Here is a 17,230-nt window from a genome sequence, read left to right on the forward strand (position 1 = left end):
GCTATCCTTTACATTGTTTTATTTTGTAGGGGTTGGAATCATACAATTGTAGCCACTCCCCCTAAATCTAGCAATGCAGATGTCTCTGTGGCGCAATCGGTTAGCGGGTTCGGCTTTTAACCGAAAGGTTGGTTGTTCAAGCCCACCCAGGGATGTGGTGGCTTCAAGATAACTCTAGTTATTTTAGAAGTAGTTTTATTTTGAACGGGTTAGATTTATACACTTGTAGCCACGCTTGACATTGTTTTACTTTGTAGGGGTTGGAATTCTACACTTGTAGCCACGCCCCCTAAAGCTGTCTCTATGGTGCAAGGTTGGTGGTTAAAGCCCACCCAGGGACGTGGTGGCTTCAACGTAACTCTAGCTATCCTTGATATTGTTTTATTTTGTAGGGGTTGGCCATGCCCCCTTAAACTAGCAATACAGACATCTCTGTGGCGCAATGGGTTAGAGCGTTCGGCTGTTAACCGAAAGGTTGGTGGTTCAAGCCCTCCCAGGGACGTGGTGGTTTCAAGGTAACCCTAGCTATGCTTGACATTTTTTTATTTTGTAGGGGTTGGAATTGTACACTTGTAGCCATGCTGCCTAAAACTGTCTCTATGGTGCAAGGTTGGCCACGCCCCCTTAAACTAGCAATATAGATGTCTCTGTGGCGCAATGGGTTAGCGCGTTCGGCTGTTAACCGAAAGGTTGGTGGGTCAAGCCCACCCAGGGACGTGGTGACCTCAAGGTAACCCTATCTATGCTTGACATTGTTTTATTTTGTAGGGGTTGGAATTATACACTTGTAGCCACGCCCCCTAAAACTAGCAATACAGATGTCTCTGTGGCGCAATAGGTTAGCGCGTTCGGCTGTTAACCGAAAGGTTGGTGGTTCAAGCCCACCCAGGGACGTGGTGGCTTCAAGGTTATCCTAGAAGTAGTTTTATTTTATAGGGAGTTTGAGTTATACACTTGTAGCCACGCCCCCTACAACTACCAATACAGCTGTCTCTGTGGTGCAGTTGGCTGTTAACCGAAAGGTTGGTGTTTCAAGCCCACCCAGGGACGTGGTGACTTCAACGCAACCCCAGCTATGCTTGACATTTTTTTATTTTTTAGGGGTTGGAATTCTACACTTGTAGCCACGCCCCCTAAACCTGTGTCTATGGTGCAAGGTTGGTGGTTAAAGCCCACCCAGGGATGTGGTGGCTTAAACGTAACCCTAGCTATGCTTGACATTATTTTATTTTGTAGGGGTTGGAATCATACACTTTTAGCCACACCCCCTAAACCTAGCAATACAGATGTCTCTGTGGCGCAATCGGTTAGCGCATTTGGCTGTTAACCGAAAGGTTGGTGGTTCAAGCCCACCCAGGGACGTGGTGGCTTCAAGGTAACCCTAGCTATGCTTGACATTGTTTTATTTTGTAGGGGTTGGAATTATACACTTGTTGCCACGCCCCCTAAAACTATCAATACAGATGTCTCTGAGGCGCAATCGGTTAGCGCGTTCGTCTGTTAACCGAAAGGTTGGTGGTTCAAGCCCACCCAGGGACGTGGTGGCTTCAAGATAACCCTAGTTATCCTAGAAGTAGTTTTATTTTATAGGGAGTTTGAGTTATACACTTGTAGCCACGCCCCCTACAACTACCAATACAGCTGTCTCTGTGGTGCAGTTGGCTGTTAACCGAAAGGTTGGCGTTTCAAGCCCACCCAGGGACGTGGTGGCTTCAAGGTAACTCTAGCTATCCTTTACATTGTTTTATTTTGTAGGGGTTGGAATCATACAATTGTAGCCACGCCCCCTAAATCTAGCAATGCAGATGTCTCTGTGGCGCAATCGGTTAGCGGGTTCGGCTTTTAACCGAAAGGTTGGTTGTTCAAGCCCACCCAGGGATGTGGTGGCTTCAAGATAACTCTAGTTATTTTAGAAGTAGTTTTATTTTGAACGGGTTAGATTTATACACTTGTAGCCACGCTTGACATTGTTTTACTTTGTAAGGGTTGGAATTCTACACTTGTAGCCACGCCCCCTAAAGCTGTCTCTATGGTGCAAGGTTGGTGGTTAAAGCCCACCCAGGGACGTGGTGGATTCAAGGTAACTCTAGCTATCCTTGATATTGCTTTATTTTGTAGGGGTTGGCCATGCCCCCTTAAACTAGCAATACAGACGTCACTGTGGCGCAATGGGTTAGCGCGTTCGGCTGTTAACCGAAAGGTTGGTGGTTCAAGCCTTCCCAGGGACGTGGTGGTTTCAAGGTAACCCTAGCTATGCTTGACATTTTTTTATTTTGTAGGGGTTGGAATTATACACTTGTAGCCACGCCCCCTAAAACTAGCAATACAGATGTCTCTGTGGCGCAATCGGTTAGCGCGTTCAATTGTAGCCACGCCCCCTAAACCTGTCTCTATGGTGCAAGGTTGGTGGTTAAAGCCCACCCAGGGATGTGGTGGCTTAAACGTAACCCTAGCTATGCTTGACATTATTTTATTTTGTACGGGTTGGAATCATACACTTTTAGCCACGCCCCCTAAACCTAGCAATACAGATGTCTCTGTGGTGCAATCGGTTAGAGCGTTCGGCTGTTAACTGAAAGGTTGGTGGTTCAAGCCCACCCAGGGACGTAGTGTCTTCAAGATAACCATAATTATTTTAGAAGTAGTTTTATTTTGAACAGGTTAGATCTATACACTTGTAGCCACGCCCCCTAAAACTAGCAATACAGATGTCTCTGTGGAGCAATAGGTTAGTGCGTTCGGCTGTTAACCGAAAGGTTGGTGGTTCAAGCCCACCCAGGGACGTGTTGGCTTCAATGTAACCCTAGTTATACTAGAAGTAGTTTTATTTTATAGAGGGTTTGAGTTATACACTTGTAGCCACGCCCCCTACAACTACCAATACAGCTGTCTCGGAGGTGCAGTAGGCTGTTAACCGAAAGGTTGGTGGTTCAAGCCCACCCAGGAACGTGGTGGCTTCAAGGTAACTCTAGCTATCCTTGATATTGCTTTATTTTGTAGGGGTTGGAATTATACACTTCTAGCCATGCCGCCTAAAACTGTCTCTATGGTGCAAGGTTGGCCATGCCCCCTTAAACTAGCAATACAGACGTCTCTGTGGCGCAATGGGTTAGCGCGTTCGGCTGTTAACCGAAAGGTTGGTGATTCAAGCCCTCCCAGGGAAGTGGTGGTTTCAAGGTAACCCTAGCTATGCTTGACATTTTTTTATTTTGTAGGGGTTGGAATTATACACTTGTAGCCACGCCCCCTAAAACTAGCAACACAGATGTCTCTGTGGCGCAATCGGTTAGCGTGTTCGGCTGTTAACCGAAAGGTTGGTGGTTCAAGCCCACCCAGGGATGTGGTGGCCTCGAGGTAACCCTATCTATGCTTGACATTGTTTTATTTTGTAATTGTTGGAATTATACACTTGTAGCCACGCCCCCTAAAACTAGCAATACAGATGTCTCTGTGGCGCAATAGGTTAGCGCGTTTGGCTGTTAACCGAAAGGTTGGTGGTTCAAGCCCACCCAGGGACGTGGTGGCTTCAAGGTAACCCTAGTTATTCTACAAGTAGTTTTATTTTATAGGGGGTTTGAGTTATACACTTGTAGCCACGCCCCCTACAACTACCAATACAGCTGTCTCTGTGGTGCAATCGGCTGTTAACCGAAAGGTTGGTGGTTCAAGCCCACCCAGGGACGTAGTGGCTTCAAGATAACTCTAGTTATTTTAGAAGTAGTTTTATTTTGAACAGGTTAGATTTATACACTTGTAGCCACGCTTGACATTGTTTTACTTTGTAGGCGTTGGAATTCTACACTTGTAGCCACGCCCCCTAAAGCTGTCTCTATGGTGCAAGGTTGGTGGTTAAAGCCCACCCAGGGACGTGGTGGCTTCAAGGTAATGCTAGCTATCCTTGATATTGCTGCCTAAAACTGTCTCTATGGTGCAAGGTTGGCCACGCCCCCTTAAACTAGCAATATAGATGTCTCTGTGGCGCAATGGGTTAGCGCGTTCGGCTGTTAACGGAAAGGTTGGTGGGTCAAGCCCACCCAGGGACGTGGTGGCCTCAAGGTAACCCTATCTATGCTTGACATTGTTTTATTTTGTAGGGGTTGGAATTATACACTTGTAGCCACGCCCCCTAAAACTAGCAATACAGATGTCTCTGTGGCGCAATAGGTTAGCGCGTTCGGCTGTTAACCGAAAGGTTGGTGGTTCAAGCCCACCCAGGGACGTGGTGGCTTCAAGGTTATCCTAGAAGTAGTTTTATTTTATAGGGAGTTTGAGTTATACACTTGTAGCCACGCCCCCTACAACTACCAATACATCTGTCTCTGTGGTGCAGTTGGCTGTTAACCGAAAGGTTGGTGTTTCAAGCCCACCCAGGGACGTGGTGACTTCAACGCAACCCCAGCTATGCTTGACATTTTTTTATTTTTTAGGGGTTGGAATTCTACACTTGTAGCCACGCCCCCTAAACCTGTGTCTATAGTGCAAGGTTGGTGGTTAAAGCCCACCCAGGGATGTGGTGGCTTAAACGTAACCCTAGCTATGCTTGACATTATTTTATTTTGTAGGGGTTGGAATCATACACTTTTAGCCACACCCCCTAAAACTAGCAATACAGATGTCTCTGTGGCGCAATCGGTTAGCGCATTTGGCTGTTAACCGAAAGGTTGGTGGTTCAAGCCCACCCAGGGACGTGGTGGCTTCAAGGTAACCCTAGCTATGCTTGACATTGTTTTATTTTGTAGGGGTTGGAATTATACACTTGTTGCCACGCCCCCTAAAACTATCAATACAGATGTCTCTGAGGCGCAATCGGTTAGCGCGTTCGTCTGTTAACCGAAAGGTTGGTGGTTCAAGCCCACCCAGGGACGTGGTGGCTTCAAAATAACCCTAGTTATCCTAGAAGTAGTTTTATTTTATAGGGAGTTTGAGTTATACACTTGTAGCCACGCCCCCTACAACTACCAATACAGCTGTCTCTGTGGTGCAGTTGGCTGTTAACCGAAAGGTTGGCGTTTCAAGCCCACCCAGGGACGTGGTGGCTTCAAGGTAACTCTAGCTATCCTTTACATTGTTTTATTTTGTAGGGGTTGGAATCATACAATTGTAGCCACGCCCCCTAAATCTAGCAATGCAGATGTCTCTGTGGCGCAATCGGTTAGCGGGTTCGGCTTTTAACCGAAAGGTTGGTTGTTCAAGCCCACCCAGGGATGTGGTGGCTTCAAGATAACTCTAGTTATTTTAGAAGTAGTTTTATTTTGAACGGGTTAGATTTATACACTTGTAGCCACGCTTGACATTGTTTTACTTTGTAAGGGTTGGAATTCTACACTTGTAGCCACGCCCCCTAAAGCTGTCTCTATGGTGCAAGGTTGGTGGTTAAAGCCCACCCAGGGACGTGGTGGATTCAAGGTAACTCTAGCTATCCTTGATATTGCTTTATTTTGTAGGGGTTGGCCATGCCCCCTTAAACTAGCAATACAGACGTCACTGTGGCGCAATGGGTTAGCACGTTCGGCTGTTAATCGAAAGGTTGGTGGTTCAAGCCTTCCCAGGGACGTGGTGGTTTCAAGGTAACCCTAGCTATGCTTGACATTTTTTTATTTTGTAGGGGTTGGAATTATACACTTGTAGCCACGCCCCCTAAAACTAGCAATACAGATGTCTCTGTGGCGCAATCGGTTAGCGCGTTCGGCTGTTAACCGAAAGGTTGGTGGTTCAAGCCCACCCAGGGACGTGGTGGCTTCAAGGTAATCCTAGCTATGCTTGACATTGTTTTATTTTGTAGGGGTTGGAATTATACACTTGTAGCCACGCCCCCTAAACCTGTGTCTATGGTGCAAGGTTGGTGGTTAAAGCCCACCCAGGGATGTGGTGGCTTAAACGTAACCCTAGCTATGCTTGACATTATTTTATTTTGTAGGGGTTGGAATCATACACTTTTAGCCACGCCCCCTAAAACTAGCAATACAGATGTCTCTGTGGCGCAATCGGTTAGTGCGTTCGGCTGTTAACCGAAAGGTTGGTGGTTCAAGCCCACCCAGGGGTGTGGTGGCTGCAAGGTATCCCTAGTTATCCTAGAAGTAGTTTTTTTTATAGGGGGTTTGAGTTATACACTTGTAGCCACGCCCCCTACAACTACCAATACAGCTGTCTCTGTGGTGCAGTCGGCTGTCAACCGAAAGGTTGGTGGTTCAACCCCACCCAGGGACGTGATGGCTTCAAGGTAACTCTAGCTATCCTTGATATTGTTTTATTTTGTAGGGGTTGGAATTATACAATTGTAGCCACGCCCCCTAAACCTGTCTCTATGGTGCAAGGTTGGTGGTTAAAGCCCACCCAGGGATGTGGTGGCTTAAACGTAACCCTAGCTATGCTTGACATTATTTTATTTTGTACGGGTTGGAATCATACACTTTTAGCCACGCCCCCTAAACCTAGCAATACAGATGTCTCTGTGGCGCAATCGGTTAGAGCGTTCGGCTGTTAACTGAAAGGTTGGTGGTTCAAGCCCACCCAGGGACGTAGTGTCTTCAAGATAACCATAATTATTTTAGAAGTAGTTTTATTTTGAACAGGTTAGATCTATACACTTGTAGCCACGCCCCCTAAAACTAGCAATACAGATGTCTCTGTGGAGCAATAGGTTAGTGCGTTCGGCTGTTAACCGAAAGGTTGGTGGTTCAAGCCCACCCAGGGACGTGTTGGCTTCAATGTAACCCTAGTTATACTAGAAGTAGTTTTATTTTATAGAGGGTTTGAGTTATACACTTATAGCCACGCCCCCTACAACTACCAATACAGCTGTCTCGGAGGTGCAGTAGGCTGTTAACCGAAAGGTTGGTGGTTCAAGCCCACCCAGGAACGTGGTGGCTTCAAGGTAACTCTAGCTATCCTTGATATTGCTTTATTTTGTAGGGGTTGGAATTATACACTTGTAGCCATGCCGCCTAAAACTATCTCTATGGTGCAAGGTGAGCCATGCCCCCTTAAACTAGCAATACAGACGTCTCTGTGTCTCTCCCTAGTTATCCTAGAAGTAGTTTTATTTTATAGGGGGTTTGAGTTATACACTTGTAGCCACGCCCCCTACAACAACCAATACAGTTGTCTCTGTGGTGCAGTCGGCTGTTAACCGAAAGGTTGGTGGTTCAAGCCCACCCAGGGACGTGATGGCTTCAAGGTAACTCTAGCTATCCTTGATATTGTTTTATTTTGTAGGGGTTGGAATTATACAATTGTAGCCACGCCCCCTAAACCTGTCTCTATGGTGCAAGATTGGTGGTTAAAGCCCACCCAGGGATGTGGTGGCTTAAACGTAACCCTAGCTATGCTTGACATTATTTTATTTTGTAGGGGTTGGAATCATACACTTTTAGCCACGCCCCTAAAACTAGCAATACAGATGTCTCTGTGGCGCAATTGGTTAGCGCATTTGGCTGTTAACCGAAAGGTTGGTGGTTCAAGCCCACCCAGGGACGTGGTGGCTTCAAGGTAACCCTAGTTATCCTAGAAGTAGTTTTATTTTATAGGGAGTTTGAGTTATACACTTGTAGCCACGCCCCCTACAACTACCAATACAGCTGTCTCTGTGGTGCAGTTGGCTGTTAACCGAAAGTTTGGTGTTTCAAGCCCACCCAGGGACATGGTGACTTCAAGGCAACACCAGCTATGCTTGACATTTTTTTATTTTGTAGGGGTTGGAATCATACAATTGTAGCCACTCCCCTAAATCTAGCAATGCAGATGTCTCTGTGGCGCAATCGGTTAGCGGGTTCGGCATTTAACCGAAAGGTTGGTTGTTCAAGCCCACCCAGGGATGTGGTGGCTTCAAGATAACTCTAGTTATTTTAGAAGTAGTTTTATTTTGAACGGGTTAGATTTATACACTTGTAGCCACGCTTGACATTGTTTTACTTTGTAGGGGTTGGAATTCTACACTTGTAGCCACGCCCCCTAAAGCTGTCTCTATGGTGCAAGGTTGGTGGTTAAAGCCCACCCAGGGACGTGGTGGCTTCAACGTAACTCTAGCTATCCTTGATATTGCTTTATTTTGTAGGGGTTGGCCATGCCCCCTTAAACTAGCAATACAGACATCTCTGTGGCGCAATGGGTTAGAGCGTTCGGCTGTTAACCGAAAGGTTGGTGGTTCAAGCCCTCCCAGGGAAGTGGTGGTTTCAAGGTAACCCTAGTTATGCTTGACATTTTTTTATTTTGTAGGGGTTGGAATTATACACTTGTAGCCACGCCCCCTAAAACTAGCAATACAGATGTCTCTGTGGCGCAATCGGTTAGCGCGTTCGGCTGTTAACCGAAAGGTTGGTGGTTCAAGCCCACCCAGGGACGTGGTGGCTTCAAGGTAACCCTAGCTATGCTTGACATTGTTTTATTTTGTAGGGGTTGGAATTATACACTTGTAGCCACGCCCCCTAAACCTGTGTCTATGGTGCAAGGTTGGTGGTTAAAGCCCACCCAGGGATGTGGTGGCTTAAACGTAACCCTAGCTATGCTTGACATTATTTTATTTTGTAGGGGTTGGAATCATACACTTTTAGCCACGCCCCCTAAAACTAGCAATACAGATGTCTCTGTGGCGCAATCGGTTAGCGCGTTCGGCTGTTAACCGAAAGGTTGGTGGTTCAAGCCCACCCAGGGGTGTGGTGGCTGCAAGGTATCCCTAGTTATCCTAGAAGTAGTTTTTTTTATAGGGGGTTTGAGTTATACACTTGTAGCCACGCCCCCTACAACTACCAATACAGCTGTCTCTGTGGTGCAGTCGGCTGTCAAATTGGTTAGCGCATTTGGCTGTTAACCGAAAGGTTGGTGGTTCAAGCTCTCTCAGGGACGTGGTGGCTTCAAGGTAACCCTAGCTATGCTTGACATTGTTTTATTTTGTAGGGGTTGGAATTCTACACTTGTAGCCACGCCCCCTAAACCTGTGTCTATGGTGCAAGGTTGGTGGTTAAAGCCCACCCAGGGATGTGGTGGCTTAAACGTAACCCTAGCTATGCTTGACATTGTTTTATTTTGTAGGGGTTGGAATTATACACTTGTAGCCATGCCCCCTAAACCTGTGTCTATGGTGCAAGGTTGGTGGTTAAAGCCCACCCAGGGATGTGGTGGCTTAAACGTAACCCTAGCTATGCTTGACATTATTTTATTTTGTAGGGATTGGAATCATACACTTTTAGCCACGCCCCCTAAAACTAGCAATACAGATGTCTCTGTGGCGCAATCGGTTAGCGCGTTCGGCTGTTAACCGAAAGGTTGGTGGTTCAAGCCCACCCAGGGGTGTGGTGGCTGCAAGGTATCCCTAGTTATCCTAGAAGTAGTTTTTTTTTATAGGGGGTTTGAGTTATACACTTGTAGCCACGCCCCCTACAACTACCAATACAGCTGTCTCTGTGGTGCAGTCGGCTGTCAACCGAAAGGTTGGTGGTTCAAGCCCACCCAGGGACGTGATGGCTTCAAGGTAACTCTAGCTATCCTTGATATTGTTTTATTTTGTAGGGGTTGGAATTATACAATTGTAGCCACGCCCCCTAAACCTGTCTCTATGGTGCAAGGTTGGTGGTTAAAGCCCACCCAGGGATGTGGTGGCTTAAACGTAACCCTAGCTATGCTTGACATTATTTTATTTTGTAGGGGTTGGAATCATACACTTTTAGCCACGCCCCCTAAACCTAGCAATACAGATGTCTCTGTGGCGCAATCGGTTAGAGCGTTCGGCTGTTAACTGAAAGGTTGGTGGTTCAAGCCCACCCAGGGACGTATTGTCTTCAAGATAACCATAATTATTTTAGAAGTAGTTTTATTTTGAACAGGTTAGATTTATACACTTGTAGCCACGCCCCCTAAAACTAGCAATACAGATGTCTCTGTGGAGCAATAGGTTAGCGCGTTCGGCTGTTAACCGAAAGGTTGGTGGTTCAAGCCCACCCAGGGACGTGGTGGCTTCAAGGTTATCCTAGAAGTAGTTTTATTTTATAGGGAGTTTGAGTTATACACTTGTAGCCACGCCCCCTACAACTACCAATACAGCTGTCTCTGTGGTGCAGTTGGCTGTTAACCGAAAGGTTGGTGTTTCAAGCCCACCCAGGGACGTGGTGACTTCAAGGCAACCCCAGCTATGCTTGACATTTTTTTATTTTTTAGGGGTTGGAATTCTACACTTGTAGCCACGCCCCCTAAACCTGTGTCTATGGTGCAAGGTTGGTGGTTAAAGCCCACCCAGGGATGTGGTGGCTTAAACGTAACCCTAGCTATGCTTGACATTATTTTATTTTGTAGGGGTTGGAATCATACACTTTTAGCCACGCCCCCTAAAACTAGCAATACAGATGTCTCTGTGGCGCAATCGGTTAGCGCATTTGGCTGTTAGCCGAAAGGTTGGTGGTTCAAGCCCACCCAGGGACGTGGTGGCTTCAAGGTAACCCTAGCTATGCTTGACATTGTTTTATTTTGTAGGGGTTGGAATTATACACTTATTGCCACGCCCCCTAAAACTATCAATACAGATGTATCTGTGGCGCAATCGATTAGCGCGTTCGGCTGTTAATCGAAAGGTTGGTGGTTCAAGCCCACCCAGGGGTGTGGTGGCTGCAAGGTATCCCTAGTTATCCTAGAAGTAGTTTTTTTTTATAGGGGGTTTGAGTTATACACTTGTAGCCACGCCCCCTACAACTACCAATACAGCTGTCTCTGTGGTGCAGTCGGCTGTCAACCGAAAGGTTGGTGGTTCAAGCCCACCCAGGGACGTGCTGGCTTCAAGGTAACTCTAGCTATCCTTGATATTGCTTTATCTTGTAGGGGTTGGAATTATACACTTGTAGCCATGCCGCCTAAAACTGTCTCTATGGTGCAAGGTTGGCCATGCCCCCTAAATCTAGCAATGCAGATGTCTCTGTGGCGCAATCGGTTAGCGGGAATGGCTTTTAACCGAAAGGTTGGTTGTTCAAGCCCACCCAGGGATGTGGTGGCTTCAAGATAACTCTAGTTATTTTAGAAGTAGTTTTATTTTGAAAGGGTTAGATTTATACACTTGTAGCCACGCTTGACATTGTTTTACTTTGTAGGGGTTGGAATTCTACACTTGTAGCCACGCCCCCTAAAGCTGTCTCTATGGTGCAAGGTTGGTGGTTAAAGCCCACCCAGGGACGTGGTGGCTTCAAGGTAACTCTAGCTATGCTTGACATTGTTTTATTTTGTAGGGGATGGAATTATACACTTGTAGCCATGCCGCCTAAAACTGTCTCTATGGTGCAAGGTTGGCCACGCCCCCTTAAACTAGCAATACAGATGTCTCTGTGGCGCAATAGGTTAGCGCGTTCGGCTGTTAACCGAAAGGTTGGTGGTTCAATCCCACCCAGGGGCGTGGTGGTTGCAAGGTATCCCTAGTTATCCTAGAAGTAGTTTTTTTTTATAGGGGGTTTGAGTTATACACTTGTAGCCACGCCCCCTACAACTACCAATACAGCTGTCTCTGTGGTGCAGTCGGCTGTTAACCGAAAGGTTGGTGGTTCAAGCCCACCCAGGGATGTGGTGGCTTAAACGTAACCCTAGCTATGCTTGACATTATTTTATTTTGTAGGGGTTGGAATCATACACTTTTAGCCACGCCCCCTAACCCTAGCAGTACAGATGTCTCTGTGGCGCAATCGGTTAGAGCGTTTGGCTGTTAACCAAAAGGTTGGTGGTTCAAGCCCACCCAGGGACGTAGTGTCTTCAAGATAACCATAATTATTTTAGAAGTAGTTTTATTTTGAACAGGTTAGATTTATATACTTGTAGCCACGCCCCCTAAAACTAGCAATACAGATGTCTCTGTGGAGCAATAGGTTAGCGTGTTCGGCTGTTAACCGAAAGGTTGGTGGTTGAAGCCCACCCAGGGACGTGTTGGCTTCAATGTAACCCTAGTTATACTAGAAGTAGTTTTATTTTATAGAGGGTTTGAGTTATACACTTGTAGCCACGCCCCCTACAACTACCAATACAGCTGTCTCTGTGGTGCAGTTGACTGTTAACCGAAAGGTTGGTGTTTCAAGCCCACCCAGGGACGTGGTGACTTCAAGGCAACCTCGGCTATGCTTGACATTTTTTTATTTTTTAGGGGTTGGAATTCTACACTTGTAGCCACGCCCCCTAAACCTGTGTCTATGGTGCAAGGTTGGTGGTTAAAGCCCACCCAGGGATGTGGTGGCTTAAACGTAACCCTAGCTATGCTTGACATTATTTTATTTTGTAGGGGTTGGAATCATACACTTTTAGCCACGTCCCCTAAAACTAGCAATACAGATGTCTCTGTGGCGCAATCGGTTAGCGCATTTGGCTGTTAGCCGAAAGGTTGGTGGTTCAAGCCCACCCAGGGACGTGGTGGCTTCAAGGTAACCCTAGCTATGCTTGACATTGTTTTATTTTGTAGGGGTTGGAATTATACACTTATTGCCACGCCCCCTAAAACTATCAATACAGATGTATCTGTGGCGCAATCGATTAGCGCGTTCGGCTGTTAATCGAAAGGTTGGTGGTTCAAGCCCACCCAGGGGTGTGGTGGCTGCAAGGTATCCCTAGTTATCCTAGAAGTAGTTTTTTTTTATAGGGGGTTTGAGTTATACACTTGTAGCCACGCCCCCTACAACTACCAATACAGCTGTCTCTGTGGTGCAGTCGGCTGTCAACCGAAAGGTTGGTGGTTCAAGCCCACCCAGGGACGTGCTGGCTTCAAGGTAACTCTAGCTATCCTTGATATTGCTTTATCTTGTAGGGGTTGGAATTATACACTTGTAGCCATGCCGCCTAAAACTGTCTCTATGGTGCAAGGTTGGCCATGCCCCCTTAAACTAGCAGTACAGACGTCTCTGTGGCGCAATCGGTTAGCGCGTTCGGCTGTTAACCGAAAGGTTGGTGGTTCAAGCCCACCCAGGGACGTGCTGGCTTCAAGGTAACTCTAGCTATCCTTGATATTGTTTTATTTTGTAGGGGTTGGAATTATACACTTGTAGCCACGCCCCCTAAAACTAGCAATACAGATGTCTCTGTGGCGCTATCGGTTAGCGCATTTGGCTGTTAACCGAAAGGTTGGTGGTTCAAGCCCACCCAGGGACGTGGTGGCTTCAAGGTAACCCTAGTTATTTTAGAAGTAGTTTTATTTTGAACGAGTTAGATTTATACACTTGTAGCCACGCTTGACATTGTTTTACTTTGTAGGGGTTGGAATTCTACACTTGTAGCCACGCCCCCTAAAGCTGTCTCTATGGTGCAAGGTTGGTGGTTAAAGCCCACCCAGGGACGTGGTGGCTTCAAGGTAACTCTAGCTATCCTTGATATTGCTTTATTTTGTAGGGGTTGGCCATGCCCCCTTAAACTAGCAATACAGACGTCTCTGTGGCGCAATGGGTTAGCGCGTTCGGCTGTTAACCGAAAGGTTGGTGGTTCAAGCCCTCCCAGGGACGTGGTGGTTTCAAGGTAACCCTAGCTATGCTTGACATTTTTTTATTTTGTAGGGGTTGGAATCATACACTTTTAGCCACGCCCCCTAAACCTAGCAATACAGATGTCTCTGTGGCGCAATCGGTTAGAGCGTTCGGCTGTTAACTGAAAGGTTGGTGGTTCAAGCCCACCCAGGGACGTAGTGTCTTCAAGATAACCATAATTATTTTAGAAGTAGTTTTATTTTGAACAGGTTAGATTTATACACTTGTAGCCACGCCCCCTAAAACTAGCAATACAGATGTCTCTGTGGAGCAATAGGTTAGCGCGTTCGGCTGTTAACCGAAAGGTTGTTGGTTCAAGCCCACCCAGGGACGTGGTGGCTTCAAGGTTATCCTAGAAGTAGTTTTATTTTATAGGGAGTTTGAGTTATACACTTGTAGCCACGCCCCCTACAACTACCAATACAGCTGTCTCTGTGGTGCAGTTGGCTGTTAACCGAAAGGTTGGTGTTTCAAGCCCACCCAGGGACGTGGTGACTTCAAGGCAACCCCAGCTATGCTTGACATTTTTTTATTTTTTAGGGGTTGGAATTCTACACTTGTAGCCACGCCCCCTAAACCTGTGTCTATGGTGCAAGGTTGGTGGTTAAAGCCCACCCAGGGATGTGGTGGCTTAAACGTAACCCTAGCTATGCTTGACATTATTTTATTTTGTAGGGGTTGGAATCATACACTTTTAGCCACGCCCCCTAAAACTAGCAATACAGATGTCTCTGTGGCGCAATCGGTTAGCGCATTTGGCTGTTAGCCGAAAGGTTGGTGGTTCAAGCCCACCCAGGGAAGTGGTGGCTTCAAGGTAACCCTAGCTATGCTTGACTTTGTTTTATTTTGTAGGGGTTGGAATCATACACTTTTAGCCACGCCCCCTAAAACTAGCAATACAGTTGTCTCTGTGGCGCAATTGGTTAGCGCGTTTGGCTGTTAACCGAAAGGTTGGTGGTTCAAGCCCACCCAGGGGCGTGGTGGCTGCAAGGTATCCCTAGTTATCCTAGAAGTAGTTTTTTTTTATAGGGGGTTTGAGTTATACACTTGTAGCCACGCCCCCTAAACTACCAATACAGCTGTCTCTGTGGTGCAGTCGGCTGTCAACCGAAAGGTTGGTGGTTCAAGCCCACCCAGGGACGTGATGGCTTCAAGGTAACTCTAGCTATCCTTGATATTGTTTTATTTTGTAGGGGTTGGAATTATACAATTGTAGCCACGCCCCCTAAACCTGTCTCTATGGTGCAAGGTTGGAGGTTAAAGCCCACCCAGGGATGTGGTGGCTTAAACGTAACCCTAGCTATGCTTGACATTATTTTATTTTGTAGGGGTTGGAATCATACACTTTTAGCCACACCCCCTAAAACTATCAATACAGATGTATCTGTGGCGCAATCGGTTAGAGCGTTCGGCTGTTAACCGAAAGGTTGGTGGTTCAAGCCCACCCAGGGACGTAGTGTCTTCAAGATAACCATAATTATTTTAGAAGTAGTTTTATTTTGAACAGGTTAGATTTATACACTTGTAGCCACGCCCCCTACAACTACCAATACAGCTGTCTCTGTGGTGCAGTCGGCTGTCAACCGAAAGGTTGGTGGTTCAAGCCCACCCAGGGACGTGCTGGCTTCAAGGTAACTCTAGCTATCCTTGATATTGCTTTATTTTGTAGGGGTTGGAATTATACACTTGTAGCCATGCCGCCTAAAACTGTCTCTATGGTGCAAGGTTGGCCATGCCCCCTTAAACTAGCAGTACAGACGTCTCTGTGGCGCAATGGGTTAGCGCGTTCGGCTGTTAACCGAAAGGTTGGTGGTTCAAGCCCTCCCAGGGACGTGGTGGTTTCAAGGTAACCCTAGCTATGCTTGACATTTTTTTATTTTGTAGGGGTTGGAATCATACACTTTTAGCCACGCCCCCTAAACCTAGCAATACAGATGTCTCTGTGGCGCAATCGGTTAGAGCGTTCGGCTGTTAACTGAAAGGTTGGTGGTTCAAGCCCACCCAGGGACGTAGTGTCTTCAAGATAACCATAATTATTTTAGAAGTAGTTTTATTTTGAACAGGTTAGATTTATACACTTGTAGCCACGCCCCCTAAAACTAGCAATACAGATGTCTCTGTGGAGCAATAGGTTAGCGCGTTTGGCTGTTAACCGAAAGGTTGTTGGTTCAAGCCCACCCAGGGACGTGGTGGCTTCAAGGTTATCCTAGAAGTAGTTTTATTTTATAGGGAGTTTGAGTTATACACTTGTAGCCACGCCCCCTACAACTACCAATACAGCTGTCTCTGTGGTGCAGTTGGCTGTTAACCGAAAGGTTGGTGTTTCAAGCCCACCCAGGGACGTGGTGACTTCAAGGCAACCCCAGCTATGCTTGACATTTTTTTATTTTTTAGGGGTTGGAATTCTACACTTGTAGCCACGCCCCCTAAACCTGTGTCTATGGTGCAAGGTTGGTGGTTAAAGCCCACCCAGGGATGTGGTGGCTTAAACGTAACCCTAGCTATGCTTGACATTATTTTATTTTGTAGGGGTTGGAATCATACACTTTTAGCCACGCCCCCTAAAACTAGCAATACAGATGTCTCTGTGGCGCAATCGGTTAGCGCATTTGGCTGTTAGCCGAAAGGTTGGTGGTTCAAGCCCACCCAGGGAAGTGGTGGCTTCAAGGTAACCCTAGCTATGCTTGACTTTGTTTTATTTTGTAGGGGTTGGAATCATACACTTTTAGCCACGCCCCCTAAAACTAGCAATACAGTTGTCTCTGTGGCGCAATTGGTTAGCGCGTTTGGCTGTTAACCGAAAGGTTGGTGGTTCAAGCCCACCCAGGGGCGTGGTGGCTGCAAGGTATCCCTAGTTATCCTAGAAGTAGTTTTTTTTTATAGGGGGTTTGAGTTATACACTTGTAGCCACGCCCCCTAAACTACCAATACAGCTGTCTCTGTGGTGCAGTCGGCTGTCAACCGAAAGGTTGGTGGTTCAAGCCCACCCAGGGACGTGATGGCTTCAAGGTAACTCTAGCTATCCTTGATATTGTTTTATTTTGTAGGGGTTGGAATTATACAATTGTAGCCACGCCCCCTAAACCTGTCTCTATGGTGCAAGGTTGGTGGTTAAAGCCCACCCAGGGATGTGGTGGCTTAAACGTAACCCTAGCTATGCTTGACATTATTTTATTTTGTAGGGGTTGGAATCATACACTTTTAGCCACGCCCCCTAAACCTAGCAATACAGATGTCTCTGTGGCGCAATCGGTTAGAGCGTTCGGCTGTTAACCGAAAGGTTGGTGGTTCAAGCCCACCCAGGGACGTAGTGTCTTCAAGATAACCATAATTATTTTAGAAGTAGTTTTATTTTGAACAGGTTAGATTTATAAACTTGTAGCCACGCCCCCTAAAACTAGCAATACAGATGTCTCTGTGGAGCAATAGGTTAGCGCGTTCGGCTGTTAACCGAAAGGTTGGTAGTTCAAGCCCACCCAGGGACGTGTTGGCTTCAATGTAACCCTAGTTATACTAGAAGTAGTTTTATTTTATAGAGGGTTTGAGTTATACACTTGTAGCCACGCCCCCTACAACTACCAATACAGCTGTCTCGGAGGTCCAGTAGGCTGTTAACCGAAAGGTTGGTGGTTCAAGCCCACCCAGGAACGTGGTGGCTTCAAGGTAACTCTAGCTATCCTTGATATTGCTTTATTTTGTAGGGGTTGGAATTATACACTTGTAGCCATGCCGCCTAAAACTGTCTCTATGGTGCAAGGTTGGCC

General features: G+C 46.6%; 1 protein-coding gene and 19 non-coding genes across 20 annotated transcripts in view; 19 read left to right on the plus strand and 1 right to left on the minus strand.

Annotated features, from left to right (window-relative positions):
* The window catches only part of LOC137136866 (GRB2-associated-binding protein 1-like), a 240,163-nt gene that overhangs the window by 28,194 nt on the left and 194,739 nt on the right, over positions 1-17,230 (minus strand). The window lies entirely within an intron of this gene.
* Positions 821-894, plus strand: trnan-guu (transfer RNA asparagine (anticodon GUU)). The gene has a single exon. It is a non-coding gene; the product is annotated as a tRNA-Asn (tRNA).
* Positions 1,289-1,362, plus strand: trnan-guu (transfer RNA asparagine (anticodon GUU)). The gene has a single exon. It is a non-coding gene; the product is annotated as a tRNA-Asn (tRNA).
* trnan-guu (transfer RNA asparagine (anticodon GUU)) lies at positions 3,268-3,341 on the plus strand. The gene has a single exon. It is a non-coding gene; the product is annotated as a tRNA-Asn (tRNA).
* Positions 3,445-3,518, plus strand: trnan-guu (transfer RNA asparagine (anticodon GUU)). Its single transcript has one exon. It is a non-coding gene; the product is annotated as a tRNA-Asn (tRNA).
* On the plus strand, positions 4,147-4,220 carry trnan-guu (transfer RNA asparagine (anticodon GUU)). Its single transcript has one exon. It is a non-coding gene; the product is annotated as a tRNA-Asn (tRNA).
* On the plus strand, positions 4,615-4,688 carry trnan-guu (transfer RNA asparagine (anticodon GUU)). The gene has a single exon. It is a non-coding gene; the product is annotated as a tRNA-Asn (tRNA).
* On the plus strand, positions 5,658-5,731 carry trnan-guu (transfer RNA asparagine (anticodon GUU)). The gene has a single exon. It is a non-coding gene; the product is annotated as a tRNA-Asn (tRNA).
* trnan-guu (transfer RNA asparagine (anticodon GUU)) lies at positions 7,402-7,475 on the plus strand. Its single transcript has one exon. It is a non-coding gene; the product is annotated as a tRNA-Asn (tRNA).
* On the plus strand, positions 8,267-8,340 carry trnan-guu (transfer RNA asparagine (anticodon GUU)). The gene has a single exon. It is a non-coding gene; the product is annotated as a tRNA-Asn (tRNA).
* trnan-guu (transfer RNA asparagine (anticodon GUU)) lies at positions 8,579-8,652 on the plus strand. Its single transcript has one exon. It is a non-coding gene; the product is annotated as a tRNA-Asn (tRNA).
* On the plus strand, positions 9,215-9,288 carry trnan-guu (transfer RNA asparagine (anticodon GUU)). Its single transcript has one exon. It is a non-coding gene; the product is annotated as a tRNA-Asn (tRNA).
* trnan-guu (transfer RNA asparagine (anticodon GUU)) lies at positions 11,295-11,368 on the plus strand. The gene has a single exon. It is a non-coding gene; the product is annotated as a tRNA-Asn (tRNA).
* On the plus strand, positions 11,637-11,710 carry trnan-guu (transfer RNA asparagine (anticodon GUU)). Its single transcript has one exon. It is a non-coding gene; the product is annotated as a tRNA-Asn (tRNA).
* trnan-guu (transfer RNA asparagine (anticodon GUU)) lies at positions 12,848-12,921 on the plus strand. The gene has a single exon. It is a non-coding gene; the product is annotated as a tRNA-Asn (tRNA).
* Positions 13,372-13,445, plus strand: trnan-guu (transfer RNA asparagine (anticodon GUU)). The gene has a single exon. It is a non-coding gene; the product is annotated as a tRNA-Asn (tRNA).
* On the plus strand, positions 14,371-14,444 carry trnan-guu (transfer RNA asparagine (anticodon GUU)). The gene has a single exon. It is a non-coding gene; the product is annotated as a tRNA-Asn (tRNA).
* trnan-guu (transfer RNA asparagine (anticodon GUU)) lies at positions 15,226-15,299 on the plus strand. The gene has a single exon. It is a non-coding gene; the product is annotated as a tRNA-Asn (tRNA).
* Positions 16,225-16,298, plus strand: trnan-guu (transfer RNA asparagine (anticodon GUU)). Its single transcript has one exon. It is a non-coding gene; the product is annotated as a tRNA-Asn (tRNA).
* trnan-guu (transfer RNA asparagine (anticodon GUU)) lies at positions 16,701-16,774 on the plus strand. The gene has a single exon. It is a non-coding gene; the product is annotated as a tRNA-Asn (tRNA).

This window comes from Channa argus, chromosome 12 (genome assembly GCF_033026475.1).
Source record: "Channa argus isolate prfri chromosome 12, Channa argus male v1.0, whole genome shotgun sequence".
Lineage (NCBI taxonomy): Eukaryota > Metazoa > Chordata > Actinopteri > Anabantiformes > Channidae > Channa > Channa argus.